Genomic DNA, 13,437 nt, shown 5'->3' with positions numbered 1-13,437 from the left:
AATAACTTTTTTTTGGTTTGCTTCAGAAGCTCAAAAGAGAAGAAAGAAAGGCACTGCCGAGATTCGAACTCAGGATCTCCTGTTTACTAGACAGGCGCTTTAACCAACTAAGCCACAGCGCCTTGTGATGGCAAAGCTGGCACAGCTGTGCAGCTTAAAATAAACGCCACTGCTATCGGATGTTTCCAATTCCTGCAACCTTTCATGACCTGATGGGGTGGCTCAAACCTTCATGGTTTTTCTTTTCAGGGCTGGAAAAAGGAAGGTGAGCAGATACTAGGTAGACAACTGAGGTGTGTCCCTTTATCCGCAGTCGTTTTCCACTGCTTTCTTTAAGGGCCCACACGGTACTGGAGTTCTGTTCCATACTTGGCAGCAACTTGTAAAAGGATGAAGCTTTCAGTCATGACAATTAGAAAAGCAAAAACTTTTTGAAAAAGGCATCCACACCGACAAATTTGCAGACGACAATAGCAGCTGGAACTTCGTGGAGAGCTAGAGGTTTGCGGTTCCATAGGTGATTGAGCCGCTTCTTAGCAGAGCAAGAATTGTTACCTGCTCTGCTTTCCATGCATAAGGCAGAATAGATGGATGGAAGACATGCCAGGGATGTCTGGAAATGGTTTGGCATCCCTTAGCATAGGTCCACCTTTCAAGGGTTTTCCATGCATCTTCTTGAGGCATTACTTACTGTAGGAGGCGAGGTATGACCCACTCAGCCCATGACCGATCAGCAAAACTCTGCAGGCACCGACTAGGCACACTTTGTTTGGGAGTTTGTCAAAGGGAACCACGGCGCTCACCAGGACGAGGTGGCCGAGTGGTTAAGGCGATGGACTGCTAATCCATTGTGCTCTGCATGCATGGGTTCGAATCCCATCCTCGTCGATTTCTTCTGCTTCGTCCAAGCTGAAATCTTTGTTTGCTAATCCTCTTTTTACTGGACAAGCAGTGATTGTCCCCTCCATGGTGGACTTTAACTGTGACCTCTCAAGACGGCTCTTATTAAAGCTAGGAAAGACGCATATTTGTTGTGTGGCATAAAAGTTACGTGGCATATCAACGGGTTAAGTCCACTCTTTTTATTTTTCATGCTTGATGGCATCCTCGGCCTTCTCATGAAGATGAAGGCCTCTTTGTCCTTTGCAGCCTTTAGCTGGTACTGATTCTAGATCCCCTGACTGGTCTACCTTAGGACTGTGTGAAAGACAAGTAAGATGTCAGACGTGAGCGAATAACTATTTTTTGGTTTGCTTCAGAAGCTCAAAAGAGAAGAAAGAAAGGCACTGCCGAGATTCGAACTCAGGATCTCCTGTTTACTAGACAGGCGCTTTAACCAACTAAGCCACAGCGCCTTGTGATGGCAAAGCTGGCACAGCTGTGCAGCTTAAAAAAAACGCCACTGCTATCGGATGTTTCCAATTCCTGCAACCTTTCATGACCTGATGGGGTGGCTCAAACCTTCATGGTTTTTCTTTTCAGGGCTGGAAAAAGGAAGATGAGCAGATACTAGGTAGACAACTGAGGTGTGTCCCTTTATCCGCAGTCGTTTTCCACTGCTTTCTTTAAGGGCCCACACGGTACTGGAGTTCTGTTCCATACTTGGCAGCAACTTGTAAAAGGATGAAGCTTTCAGTCATGACAATTAGAAAAGCAAAAACTTTTTGAAAAAGGCATCCACACCGACAAATTTGCAGACGACAATAGCAGCTGGAACTTCGTGGAGAGCTAGAGGTTTGCGGTTCCATAGGTGATTGAGCCGCTTCTTAGCAGAGCAAGAATTGTTACCTGCTCTGCTTTCCATGCATAAGGCAGAATAGATGGATGGAAGACATGCCAGGGATGTCTGGAAATGGTTTGGCATCCCTTAGCATAGGTCCACCTTTCAAGGGTTTTCCATGCATCTTCTTGAGGCATTACTTACTGTAGGAGGCGAGGTATGACCCACTCAGCCCATGACCGATCAGCAAAACTCTGCAGGCACCGACTAGGCACACTTTGTTTGGGAGTTTGTCAAAGGGAACCACGGCGCTCACCAGGACGAGGTGGCCGAGTGGTTAAGGCGATGGACTGCTAATCCATTGTGCTCTGCATGCATGGGTTCGAATCCCATCCTCGTCGATTTCTTCTGCTTCGTCCAAGCTGAAATCTTTGTTTGCTAATCCTCTTTTTACTGGACAAGCAGTGATTGTCCCCTCCATGGTGGACTTTAACTGTGACCTCTCAAGACGGCTCTTATTAAAGCTAGGAAAGACGCATATTTGTTGTGTGGCATACAAGTTACGTGGCATATCAACGGGTTAAGTCCACTCTTTTTATTTTTCATGCTTGATGGCATCCTCGGCCTTCTCATGAAGATGAAGGCCTCTTTGTCCTTTGCAGCCTTTAGCTGGTACTGATTCTAGATCCCCTGACTGGTCTACCTTAGGACTGTGTGAAAGACAAGTAAGATGTCAGACGTGAGCGAATAACTTTTTTTTGGTTTGCTTCAGAAGCTCAAAAGAGAAGAAAGAAAGGCACTGCTGAGATTCGAACTCAGGATCTCCTGTTTACTAGACAGGCGCTTTAACCAACTAAGCCACAGCGCCTTGTGATGGCAAAGCTGGCACAGCTGTGCAGCTTAAAATAAACGCCACTGCTATCGGATGTTTCCAATTCCTGCAACCTTTCATGACCTGATGGGGTGGCTCAAACCTTCATGGTTTTTCTTTTCAGGGCTGGAAAAAGGAAGGTGAGCAGATACTAGGTAGACAACTGAGGTGTGTCCCTTTATCCGCAGTCGTTTTCCACTGCTTTCTTTAAGGGCCCACACGGTACTGGAGTTCTGTTCCATACTTGGCAGCAACTTGTAAAAGGATGAAGCTTTCAGTCATGACAATTAGAAAAGCAAAAACTTTTTGAAAAAGGCATCCACACCGACAAATTTGCAGACGACAATAGCAGCTGGAACTTCGTGGAGAGCTAGAGGTTTGCGGTTCCATAGGTGATTGAGCCGCTTCTTAGCAGAGCAAGAATTGTTACCTGCTCTGCTTTCCATGCATAAGGCAGAATAGATGGATGGAAGACATGCCAGGGATGTCTGGAAATGGTTTGGCATCCCTTAGCATAGGTCCACCTTTCAAGGGTTTTCCATGCATCTTCTTGAGGCATTACTTACTGTAGGAGGCGAGGTATGACCCACTCAGCCCATGACCGATCAGCAAAACTCTGCAGGCACCGACTAGGCACACTTTGTTTGGGAGTTTGTCAAAGGGAACCACGGCGCTCACCAGGACGAGGTGGCCGAGTGGTTAAGGCGATGGACTGCTAATCCATTGTGCTCTGCATGCATGGGTTCGAATCCCATCCTCGTCGCTTTCTTCTGCTTCGTCCAAGCTGAAATCTTTGTTTGCTAATCCTTTTTTTACTGGACAAGCAGTGATTGTCCCCTCCATGGTGGACTTTAACTGTGACCTCTCAAGACGGCTCTTATTAAAGCTAGGAAAGACGCATATTTGTTGTGTGGCATACAAGTTACGTGGCATATCAACGGGTTAAGTCCACTCTTTTCATTTTTCATGCTTGATGGCATCCTCGGCCTTCTCATGAAGATGAAGGCCTCTTTGTCCTTTGCAGCCTTTAGCTGGTACTGATTCTAGATCCCCTGACTGGTCTACCTTAGGACTGTGTGAAAGACAAGTAAGATGTCAGACGTGAGCGAATAACTTTTTTTTGGTTTGCTTCAGAAGCTCAAAAGAGAAGAAAGAAAGGCACTGCCGAGATTCGAACTCAGGATCTCCTGTTTACTAGACAGGCGCTTTAACCAACTAAGCCACAGCGCCTTGTGATGGCAAAGCTGGCACAGCTGTGCAGCTTAAAAAAAACGCCACTGCTATCGGATGTTTCCAATTCCTGCAACCTTTCATGACCTGATGGGGTGGCTCAAACCTTCATGGTTTTTCTTTTCAGGGCTGGAAAAAGGAAGGTGAGCAGATACTAGGTAGACAACTGAGGTGTGTCCCTTTATCCGCAGTCGTTTTCCACTGCTTTCTTTAAGGGCCCACACGGTACTGGAGTTCTGTTCCATACTTGGCAGCAACTTGTAAAAGGATGAAGCTTTCAGTCATGACAATTAGAAAAGCAAAAACTTTTTGAAAAAGGCATCCACACCGACAAATTTGCAGACGACAATAGCAGCTGGAACTTCGTGGAGAGCTAGAGGTTTGCGGTTCCATAGGTGATTGAGCCGCTTCTTAGCAGAGCAAGAATTGTTACCTGCTCTGCTTTCCATGCATAAGGCAGAATAGATGGATGGAAGACATGCCAGGGATGTCTGGAAATGGTTTGGCATCCCTTAGCATAGGTCCACCTTTCAAGGGTTTTCCATGCATCTTCTTGAGGCATTACTTACTGTAGGAGGCGAGGTATGACCCACTCAGCCCATGACCGATCAGCAAAACTCTGCAGGCACCGACTAGGCACACTTTGTTTGGGAGTTTGTCAAAGGGAACCACGGCGCTCACCAGGACGAGGTGGCCGAGTGGTTAAGGCGATGGACTGCTAATCCATTGTGCTCTGCATGCATGGGTTCGAATCCCATCCTCGTCGATTTCTTCTGCTTCGTCCAAGCTGAAATCTTTCTTTGCTAATCCTCTTTTTACTGGACAAGCAGTGATTGTCCCCTCCATGGTGGACTTTAACTGTGACCTCTCAAGACGGCTCTTATTAAAGCTAGGAAAGACGCATATTTGTTGTGTGGCATACAAGTTACGTGGCATATCAACGGGTTAAGTCCACTCTTTTCATTTTTCATGCTTGATGGCTTCCTCGGCCTTCTCATGAAGATGAAGGCCTCTTTGTCCTTTGCAGCCTTTAGCTGGTACTGATTCTAGATCCCCTGACTGGTCTACCTTAGGACTGTGTGAAAGACAAGTAAGATGTCAGACGTGAGCGAATAACTTTTTTTTGGTTTGCTTCAGAAGCTCAAAAGAGAAGAAAGAAAGGCACTGCCGAGATTCGAACTCAGGATCTCCTGTTTACTAGACAGGCGCTTTAACCAACTAAGCCACAGCGCCTTGTGATGGCAAAGCTGGCACAGCTGTGCAGCTTAAAAAAAACGCCACTGCTATCGGATGTTTCCAATTCCTGCAACCTTTCATGACCTGATGGGGTGGCTCAAACCTTCATGGTTTTTCTTTTCAGGGCTGGAAAAAGGAAGGTGAGCAGATACTAGGTAGACAACTGAGGTGTGTCCCTTTATCCGCAGTCGTTTTCCACTGCTTTCTTTAAGGGCCCACACGGTACTGGAGTTCTGTTCCATACTTGGCAGCAACTTGTAAAAGGATGAAGCTTTCAGTCATGACAATTAGAAAAGCAAAAACTTTTTGAAAAAGGCATCCACACCGACAAATTTGCAGACGACAATAGCAGCTGGAACTTCGTGGAGAGCTAGAGGTTTGCGGTTCCATAGGTGATTGAGCCGCTTCTTAGCAGAGCAAGAATTGTTACCTGCTCTGCTTTCCATGCATAAGGCAGAATAGATGGATGGAAGACATGCCAGGGATGTCTGGAAATGGTTTGGCATCCCTTAGCATAGGTCCACCTTTCAAGGGTTTTCCATGCATCTTCTTGAGGCATTACTTACTGTAGGAGGCGAGGTATGACCCACTCAGCCCATGACCGATCAGCAAAACTCTGCAGGCACCGACTAGGCACACTTTGTTTGGGAGTTTGTCAAAGGGAACCACGGCGCTCACCAGGACGAGGTGGCCGAGTGGTTAAGGCGATGGACTGCTAATCCATTGTGCTCTGCATGCATGGGTTCGAATCCCATCCTCGTCGATTTCTTCTGCTTCGTCCAAGCTGAAATCTTTGTTTGCTAATCCTCTTTTTACTGGACAAGCAGTGATTGTCCCCTCCATGGTGGACTTTAACTGTGACCTCTCAAGACGGCTCTTATTAAAGCTAGGAAAGACGCATATTTGTTGTGTGGCATACAAGTTACGTGGCATATCAACGGGTTAAGTCCACTCTTTTTATTTTTCATGCTTGATGGCATCCTCGGCCTTCTCATGAAGATGAAGGCCTCTTTGTCCTTTGCAGCCTTTAGCTGGTACTGATTCTAGATCCCCTGACTGGTCTACCTTAGGACTGTGTGAAAGACAAGTAAGATGTCAGACGTGAGCGAATAACTTTTTTTTGGTTTGCTTCAGAAGCTCAAAAGAGAAGAAAGAAAGGCACTGCCGAGATTCGAACTCAGGATCTCCTGTTTACTAGACAGGCGCTTTAACCAACTAAGCCACAGCGCCTTGTGATGGCAAAGCTGGCACAGCTGTGCAGCTTAAAAAAAACGCCACTGCTATCGGATGTTTCCAATTCCTGCAACCTTTCATGACCTGATGGGGTGGCTCAAACCTTCATGGTTTTTCTTTTCAGGGCTGGAAAAAGGAAGGTGAGCAGATACTAGGTAGACAACTGAGGTGTGTCCCTTTATCCGCAGTCGTTTTCCACTGCTTTCTTTAAGGGCCCACACGGTACTGGAGTTCTGTTCCATACTTGGCAGCAACTTGTAAAAGGATGAAGCTTTCAGTCATGACAATTAGAAAAGCAAAAACTTTTTGAAAAAGGCATCCACACCGACAAATTTGCAGACGACAATAGCAGCTGGAACTTCGTGGAGAGCTAGAGGTTTGCGGTTCCATAGGTGATTGAGCCGCTTCTTAGCAGAGCAAGAATTGTTACCTGCTCTGCTTTCCATGCATAAGGCAGAATAGATGGATGGAAGACATGCCAGGGATGTCTGGAAATGGTTTGGCATCCCTTAGCATAGGTCCACCTTTCAAGGGTTTTCCATGCATCTTCTTGAGGCATTACTTACTGTAGGAGGCGAGGTATGACCCACTCAGCCCATGACCGATCAGCAAAACTCTGCAGGCACCGACTAGGCACACTTTGTTTGGGAGTTTGTCAAAGGGAACCACGGCGCTCACCAGGATGAGGTGGCCGAGTGGTTAAGGCGATGGACTGCTAATCCATTGTGCTCTGCATGCATGGGTTCGAATCCCATCCTCGTCGATTTCTTCTGCTTCGTCCAAGCTGAAATCTTTGTTTGCTAATCCTCTTTTTACTGGACAAGCAGTGATTGTCCCCTCCACGGTGGACTTTAACTGTGACCTCTCAAGATGGCTCTTATTAAAGCTAGGAAAGACGCATATTTGTTGTGTGGCATACAAGTTACGTGGCATATCAACGGGTTAAGTCCACTCTTTTTATTTTTCATGCTGGATGGCATCCTCGGCCTTCTCATGAAGATGAAGGCCTCTTTGTCCTTTGCAGCCTTTAGCTGGTACTGATTCTAGATCCCCTGACTGGTCTACCTTAGGACTGTGTGAAAGACAAGTAAGATGTCAGACGTGAGCGAATAACTATTTTTTGGTTTGCTTCAGAAGCTCAAAAGAGAAGAAAGAAAGGCACTGCCGAGATTCGAACTCAGGATCTCCTGTTTACTAGACAGGCGCTTTAACCAACTAAGCCACAGCGCCTTGTGATGGCAAAGCTGGCACAGCTGTGCAGCTTAAAAAAAACGCCACTGCTATCGGATGTTTCCAATTCCTGCAACCTTTCATGACCTGATGGGGTGGCTCAAACCTTCATGGTTTTTCTTTTCAGGGCTGGAAAAAGGAAGGTGAGCAGATACTAGGTAGACAACTGAGGTGTGTCCCTTTATCCGCAGTCGTTTTCCACTGCTTTCTTTAAGGGCCCACACGGTACTGGAGTTCTGTTCCATACTTGGCAGCAACTTGTAAAAGGATGAAGCTTTCAGTCATGACAATTAGAAAAGCAAAAACTTTTTGAAAAAGGCATCCACACCGACAAATTTGCAGACGACAATAGCAGCTGGAACTTCGTGGAGAGCTAGAGGTTTGCGGTTCCATAGGTGATTGAGCCGCTTCTTAGCAGAGCAAGAATTGTTACCTGCTCTGCTTTCCATGCATAAGGCAGAATAGATGGATGGAAGACATGCCAGGGATGTCTGGAAATGGTTTGGCATCCCTTAGCATAGGTCCACCTTTCAAGGGTTTTCCATGCATCTTCTTGAGGCATTACTTACTGTAGGAGGCGAGGTATGACCCACTCAGCCCATGACCGATCAGCAAAACTCTGCAGGCACCGACTAGGCACACTTTGTTTGGGAGTTTGTCAAAGGGAACCACGGCGCTCACCAGGACGAGGTGGCCGAGTGGTTAAGGCGATGGACTGCTAATCCATTGTGCTCTGCATGCATGGGTTCGAATCCCATCCTCGTCGATTTCTTCTGCTTCGTCCAAGCTGAAATCTTTCTTTGCTAATCCTCTTTTTACTGGACAAGCAGTGATTGTCCCCTCCATGGTGGACTTTAACTGTGACCTCTCAAGACGGCTCTTATTAAAGCTAGGAAAGACGCATATTTGTTGTGTGGCATACAAGTTACGTGGCATATCAACGGGTTAAGTCCACTCTTTTTATTTTTCATGCTTGATGGCATCCTCGGCCTTCTCATGAAGATGAAGGCCTCTTTGTCCTTTGCAGCCTTTAGCTGGTACTGATTCTAGATCCCCTGACTGGTCTACCTTAGGACTGTGTGAAAGACAAGTAAGATGTCAGACGTGAGCGAATAACTTTTTTTTGGTTTGCTTCAGAAGCTCAAAAGAGAAGAAAGAAAGGCACTGCCGAGATTCGAACTCAGGATCTCCTGTTTACTAGACAGGCGCTTTAACCAACTAAGCCACAGCGCCTTGTGATGGCAAAGCTGGCACAGCTGTGCAGCTTAAAAAAAACGCCACTGCTATCGGATGTTTCCAATTCCTGCAACCTTTCATGACCTGATGGGGTGGCTCAAACCTTCATGGTTTTTCTTTTCAGGGCTGGAAAAAGGAAGGTGAGCAGATACTAGGTAGACAACTGAGGTGTGTCCCTTTATCCGCAGTCGTTTTCCACTGCTTTCTTTAAGGGCCCACACGGTACTGGAGTTCTGTTCCATACTTGGCAGCAACTTGTAAAAGGATGAAGCTTTCAGTCATGACAATTAGAAAAGCAAAAACTTTTTGAAAAAGGCATCCACACCGACAAATTTGCAGACGACAATAGCAGCTGGAACTTCGTGGAGAGCTAGAGGTTTGCGGTTCCATAGGTGATTGAGCCGCTTCTTAGCAGAGCAAGAATTGTTACCTGCTCTGCTTTCCATGCATAAGGCAGAATAGATGGATGGAAGACATGCCAGGGATGTCTGGAAATGGTTTGGCATCCCTTAGCATAGGTCCACCTTTCAAGGGTTTTCCATGCATCTTCTTGAGGCATTACTTACTGTAGGAGGCGAGGTATGACCCACTCAGCCCATGACCGATCAGCAAAACTCTGCAGGCACCGACTAGGCACACTTTGTTTGGGAGTTTGTCAAAGGGAACCACGGCGCTCACCAGGATGAGGTGGCCGAGTGGTTAAGGCGATGGACTGCTAATCCATTGTGCTCTGCATGCATGGGTTCGAATCCCATCCTCGTCGATTTCTTCTGCTTCGTCCAAGCTGAAATCTTTGTTTGCTAATCCTCTTTTTACTGGACAAGCAGTGATTGTCCCCTCCACGGTGGACTTTAACTGTGACCTCTCAAGATGGCTCTTATTAAAGCTAGGAAAGACGCATATTTGTTGTGTGGCATACAAGTTACGTGGCATATCAACGGGTTAAGTCCACTCTTTTTATTTTTCATGCTGGATGGCATCCTCGGCCTTCTCATGAAGATGAAGGCCTCTTTGTCCTTTGCAGCCTTTAGCTGGTACTGATTCTAGATCCCCTGACTGGTCTACCTTAGGACTGTGTGAAAGACAAGTAAGATGTCAGACGTGAGCGAATAACTATTTTTTGGTTTGCTTCAGAAGCTCAAAAGAGAAGAAAGAAAGGCACTGCCGAGATTCGAACTCAGGATCTCCTGTTTACTAGACAGGCGCTTTAACCAACTAAGCCACAGCGCCTTGTGATGGCAAAGCTGGCACAGCTGTGCAGCTTAAAAAAAACGCCACTGCTATCGGATGTTTCCAATTCCTGCAACCTTTCATGACCTGATGGGGTGGCTCAAACCTTCATGGTTTTTCTTTTCAGGGCTGGAAAAAGGAAGGTGAGCAGATACTAGGTAGACAACTGAGGTGTGTCCCTTTATCCGCAGTCGTTTTCCACTGCTTTCTTTAAGGGCCCACACGGTACTGGAGTTCTGTTCCATACTTGGCAGCAACTTGTAAAAGGATGAAGCTTTCAGTCATGACAATTAGAAAAGCAAAAACTTTTTGAAAAAGGCATCCACACCGACAAATTTGCAGACGACAATAGCAGCTGGAACTTCGTGGAGAGCTAGAGGTTTGCGGTTCCATAGGTGATTGAGCCGCTTCTTAGCAGAGCAAGAATTGTTACCTGCTCTGCTTTCCATGCATAAGGCAGAATAGATGGATGGAAGACATGCCAGGGATGTCTGGAAATGGTTTGGCATCCCTTAGCATAGGTCCACCTTTCAAGGGTTTTCCATGCATCTTCTTGAGGCATTACTTACTGTAGGAGGCGAGGTATGACCCACTCAGCCCATGACCGATCAGCAAAACTCTGCAGGCACCGACTAGGCACACTTTGTTTGGGAGTTTGTCAAAGGGAACCACGGCGCTCACCAGGACGAGGTGGCTGAGTGGTTAAGGCGATGGACTGCTAATCCATTGTGCTCTGCATGCATGGGTTCGAATCCCATCCTCGTCGATTTCTTCTGCTTCGTCCAAGCTGAAATCTTTCTTTGCTAATCCTCTTTTTACTGGACAAGCAGTGATTGTCCCCTCCATGGTGGACTTTAACTGTGACCTCTCAAGACGGCTCTTATTAAAGCTAGGAAAGACGCATATTTGTTGTGTGGCATACAAGTTACGTGGCATATCAACGGGTTAAGTCCACTCTTTTTATTTTTCATGCTTGATGGCATCCTCGGCCTTCTCATGAAGATGAAGGCCTTTTTGTCCTTTGCAGCCTTTAGCTGGTACTGATTCTAGATCCCCTGACTGGTCTACCTTAGGACTGTGTGAAAGACAAGTAAGATGTCAGACGTGAGCGAATAACTTTTTTTTGGTTTGCTTCAGAAGCTCAAAAGAGAAGAAAGAAAGGCACTGCCGAGATTCGAACTCAGGATCTCCTGTTTACTAGACAGGCGCTTTAACCAACTAAGCCACAGCGCCTTGTGATGGCAAAGCTGGCACAGCTGTGCAGCTTAAAATAAACGCCACTGCTATCGGATGTTTCCAATTCCTGCAACCTTTCATGACCTGATGGGGTGGCTCAAACCTTCATGGTTTTTCTTTTCAGGGCTGGAAAAAGGAAGGTGAGCAGATACTAGGTAGACAACTGAGGTGTGTCCCTTTATCCGCAGTCGTTTTCCACTGCTTTCTTTAAGGGCCCACACGGTACTGGAGTTCTGTTCCATACTTGGCAGCAACTTGTAAAAGGATGAAGCTTTCAGTCATGACAATTAGAAAAGCAAAAACTTTTTGAAAAAGGCATCCACACCGACAAATTTGCAGACGACAATAGCAGCTGGAACTTCGTGGAGAGCTAGAGGTTTGCGGTTCCATAGGTGATTGAGCCGCTTCTTAGCAGAGCAAGAATTGTTACCTGCTCTGCTTTCCATGCATAAGGCAGAATAGATGGATGGAAGACATGCCAGGGATGTCTGGAAATGGTTTGGCATCCCTTAGCATAGGTCCACCTTTCAAGGGTTTTCCATGCATCTTCTTGAGGCATTACTTACTGTAGGAGGCGAGGTATGACCCACTCAGCCCATGACCGATCAGCAAAACTCTGCAGGCACCGACTAGGCACACTTTGTTTGGGAGTTTGTCAAAGGGAACCACGGCGCTCACCAGGACGAGGTGGCCGAGTGGTTAAGGCGATGGACTGCTAATCCATTGTGCTCTGCATGCATGGGTTCGAATCCCATCCTCGTCGATTTCTTCTGCTTCGTCCAAGCTGAAATCTTTGTTTGCTAATCCTCTTTTTACTGGACAAGCAGTGATTGTCCCCTCCATGGTGGACTTTAACTGTGACCTCTCAAGACGGCTCTTATTAAAGCTAGGAAAGACGCATATTTGTTGTGTGGCATACAAGTTACGTGGCATATCAACGGGTTAAGTCCACTCTTTTCATTTTTCATGCTTGATGGCATCCTCGGCCTTCTCATGAAGATGAAGGCCTCTTTGTCCTTTGCAGCCTTTAGCTGGTACTGATTCTAGATCCCCTGACTGGTCTACCTTAGGACTGTGTGAAAGACAAGTAAGATGTCAGACGTGAGCGAATAACTTTTTTTTGGTTTGCTTCAGAAGCTCAAAAGAGAAGAAAGAAAGGCACTGCCGAGATTCGAACTCAGGATCTCCTGTTTACTAGACAGGCGCTTTAACCAACTAAGCCACAGCGCCTTGTGATGGCAAAGCTGGCACAGCTGTGCAGCTTAAAAAAAACGCCACTGCTATCGGATGTTTCCAATTCCTGCAACCTTTCATGACCTGATGGGGTGGCTCAAACCTTCATGGTTTTTCTTTTCAGGGCTTGAAAAAGGAAGGTGAGCAGATACTAGGTAGACAACTGAGGTGTGTCCCTTTATCCGCAGTCGTTTTCCACTGCTTTCTTTAAGGGCCCACACGGTACTGGAGTTCTGTTCCATACTTGGCAGCAACTTGTAAAAGGATGAAGCTTTCAGTCATGACAATTAGAAAAGCAAAAACTTTTTGAAAAAGGCATCCACACCGACAAATTTGCAGACGACAATAGCAGCTGGAACTTCGTGGAGAGCTAGAGGTTTGCGGTTCCATAGGTGATTGAGCCGCTTCTTAGCAGAGCAAGAATTGTTACCTGCTCTGCTTTCCATGCATAAGGCAGAATAGATGGATGGAAGACATGCCAGGGATGTCTGGAAATGGTTTGGCATCCCTTAGCATAGGTCCACCTTTCAAGGGTTTTCCATGCATCTTCTTGAGGCATTACTTACTGTAGGAGGCGAGGTATGACCCACTCAGCTCATGACCGATCAGCAAAACTCTGCAGGCACCGACTAGGCACACTTTGTTTGGGAGTTTGTCAAAGGGAACCACGGCGCTCACCAGGACGAGGTGGCCGAGTGGTTAAGGCGATGGACTGCTAATCCATTGTGCTCTGCATGCATGGGTTCGAATCCCATCCTCGTCGATTTCTTCTGCTTCGTCCAAGCTGAAATCTTTCTTTGCTAATCCTCTTTTTACTGGACAAGCAGTGATTGTCCCCTCCATGGTGGACTTTAACTGTGACCTCTCAAGACGGCTCTTATTAAAGCTAGGAAAGACGCATATTTGTTGTGTGGCATACAAGTTACGTGGCATATCAACGGGTTAAGTCCACTCTTTTCATTTTTCATGCTTGATGGCATCC

The 13,437-nt window shown here is 46.5% G+C and overlaps 9 non-coding genes across 9 annotated transcripts; 8 read left to right on the top strand and 1 right to left on the bottom strand.

Moving 5' to 3' along the window:
- The first annotated feature begins 806 nt into the window (after positions 1 to 806).
- On the top strand, positions 807 to 888 carry TRNAS-GCU (transfer RNA serine (anticodon GCU)). The gene has a single exon. It is a non-coding gene; the product is annotated as a tRNA-Ser (tRNA).
- A 1,151-nt stretch (positions 889 to 2,039) lies between these two features.
- TRNAS-GCU (transfer RNA serine (anticodon GCU)) lies at positions 2,040 to 2,121 on the top strand. The gene has a single exon. It is a non-coding gene; the product is annotated as a tRNA-Ser (tRNA).
- A 393-nt stretch (positions 2,122 to 2,514) lies between these two features.
- Positions 2,515 to 2,588, bottom strand: TRNAT-AGU (transfer RNA threonine (anticodon AGU)). Its single transcript has one exon. It is a non-coding gene; the product is annotated as a tRNA-Thr (tRNA).
- Positions 2,589 to 3,272: 684 nt separating this feature from the next.
- TRNAS-GCU (transfer RNA serine (anticodon GCU)) lies at positions 3,273 to 3,354 on the top strand. The gene has a single exon. It is a non-coding gene; the product is annotated as a tRNA-Ser (tRNA).
- Positions 3,355 to 4,505: 1,151 nt separating this feature from the next.
- On the top strand, positions 4,506 to 4,587 carry TRNAS-GCU (transfer RNA serine (anticodon GCU)). Its single transcript has one exon. It is a non-coding gene; the product is annotated as a tRNA-Ser (tRNA).
- A 1,151-nt stretch (positions 4,588 to 5,738) lies between these two features.
- On the top strand, positions 5,739 to 5,820 carry TRNAS-GCU (transfer RNA serine (anticodon GCU)). The gene has a single exon. It is a non-coding gene; the product is annotated as a tRNA-Ser (tRNA).
- Positions 5,821 to 8,204: 2,384 nt separating this feature from the next.
- On the top strand, positions 8,205 to 8,286 carry TRNAS-GCU (transfer RNA serine (anticodon GCU)). The gene has a single exon. It is a non-coding gene; the product is annotated as a tRNA-Ser (tRNA).
- Positions 8,287 to 11,903: 3,617 nt separating this feature from the next.
- TRNAS-GCU (transfer RNA serine (anticodon GCU)) lies at positions 11,904 to 11,985 on the top strand. The gene has a single exon. It is a non-coding gene; the product is annotated as a tRNA-Ser (tRNA).
- Positions 11,986 to 13,136: 1,151 nt separating this feature from the next.
- On the top strand, positions 13,137 to 13,218 carry TRNAS-GCU (transfer RNA serine (anticodon GCU)). Its single transcript has one exon. It is a non-coding gene; the product is annotated as a tRNA-Ser (tRNA).
- The last annotated feature ends 219 nt before the right edge of the window (positions 13,219 to 13,437 follow it).

This window comes from Engystomops pustulosus, chromosome 7 (assembly GCF_040894005.1).
Source record: "Engystomops pustulosus chromosome 7, aEngPut4.maternal, whole genome shotgun sequence".
Taxonomy (NCBI): Eukaryota; Metazoa; Chordata; class Amphibia; order Anura; family Leptodactylidae; genus Engystomops; species Engystomops pustulosus.
This window is presented reverse-complemented; position numbering and strand designations above follow the sequence as displayed.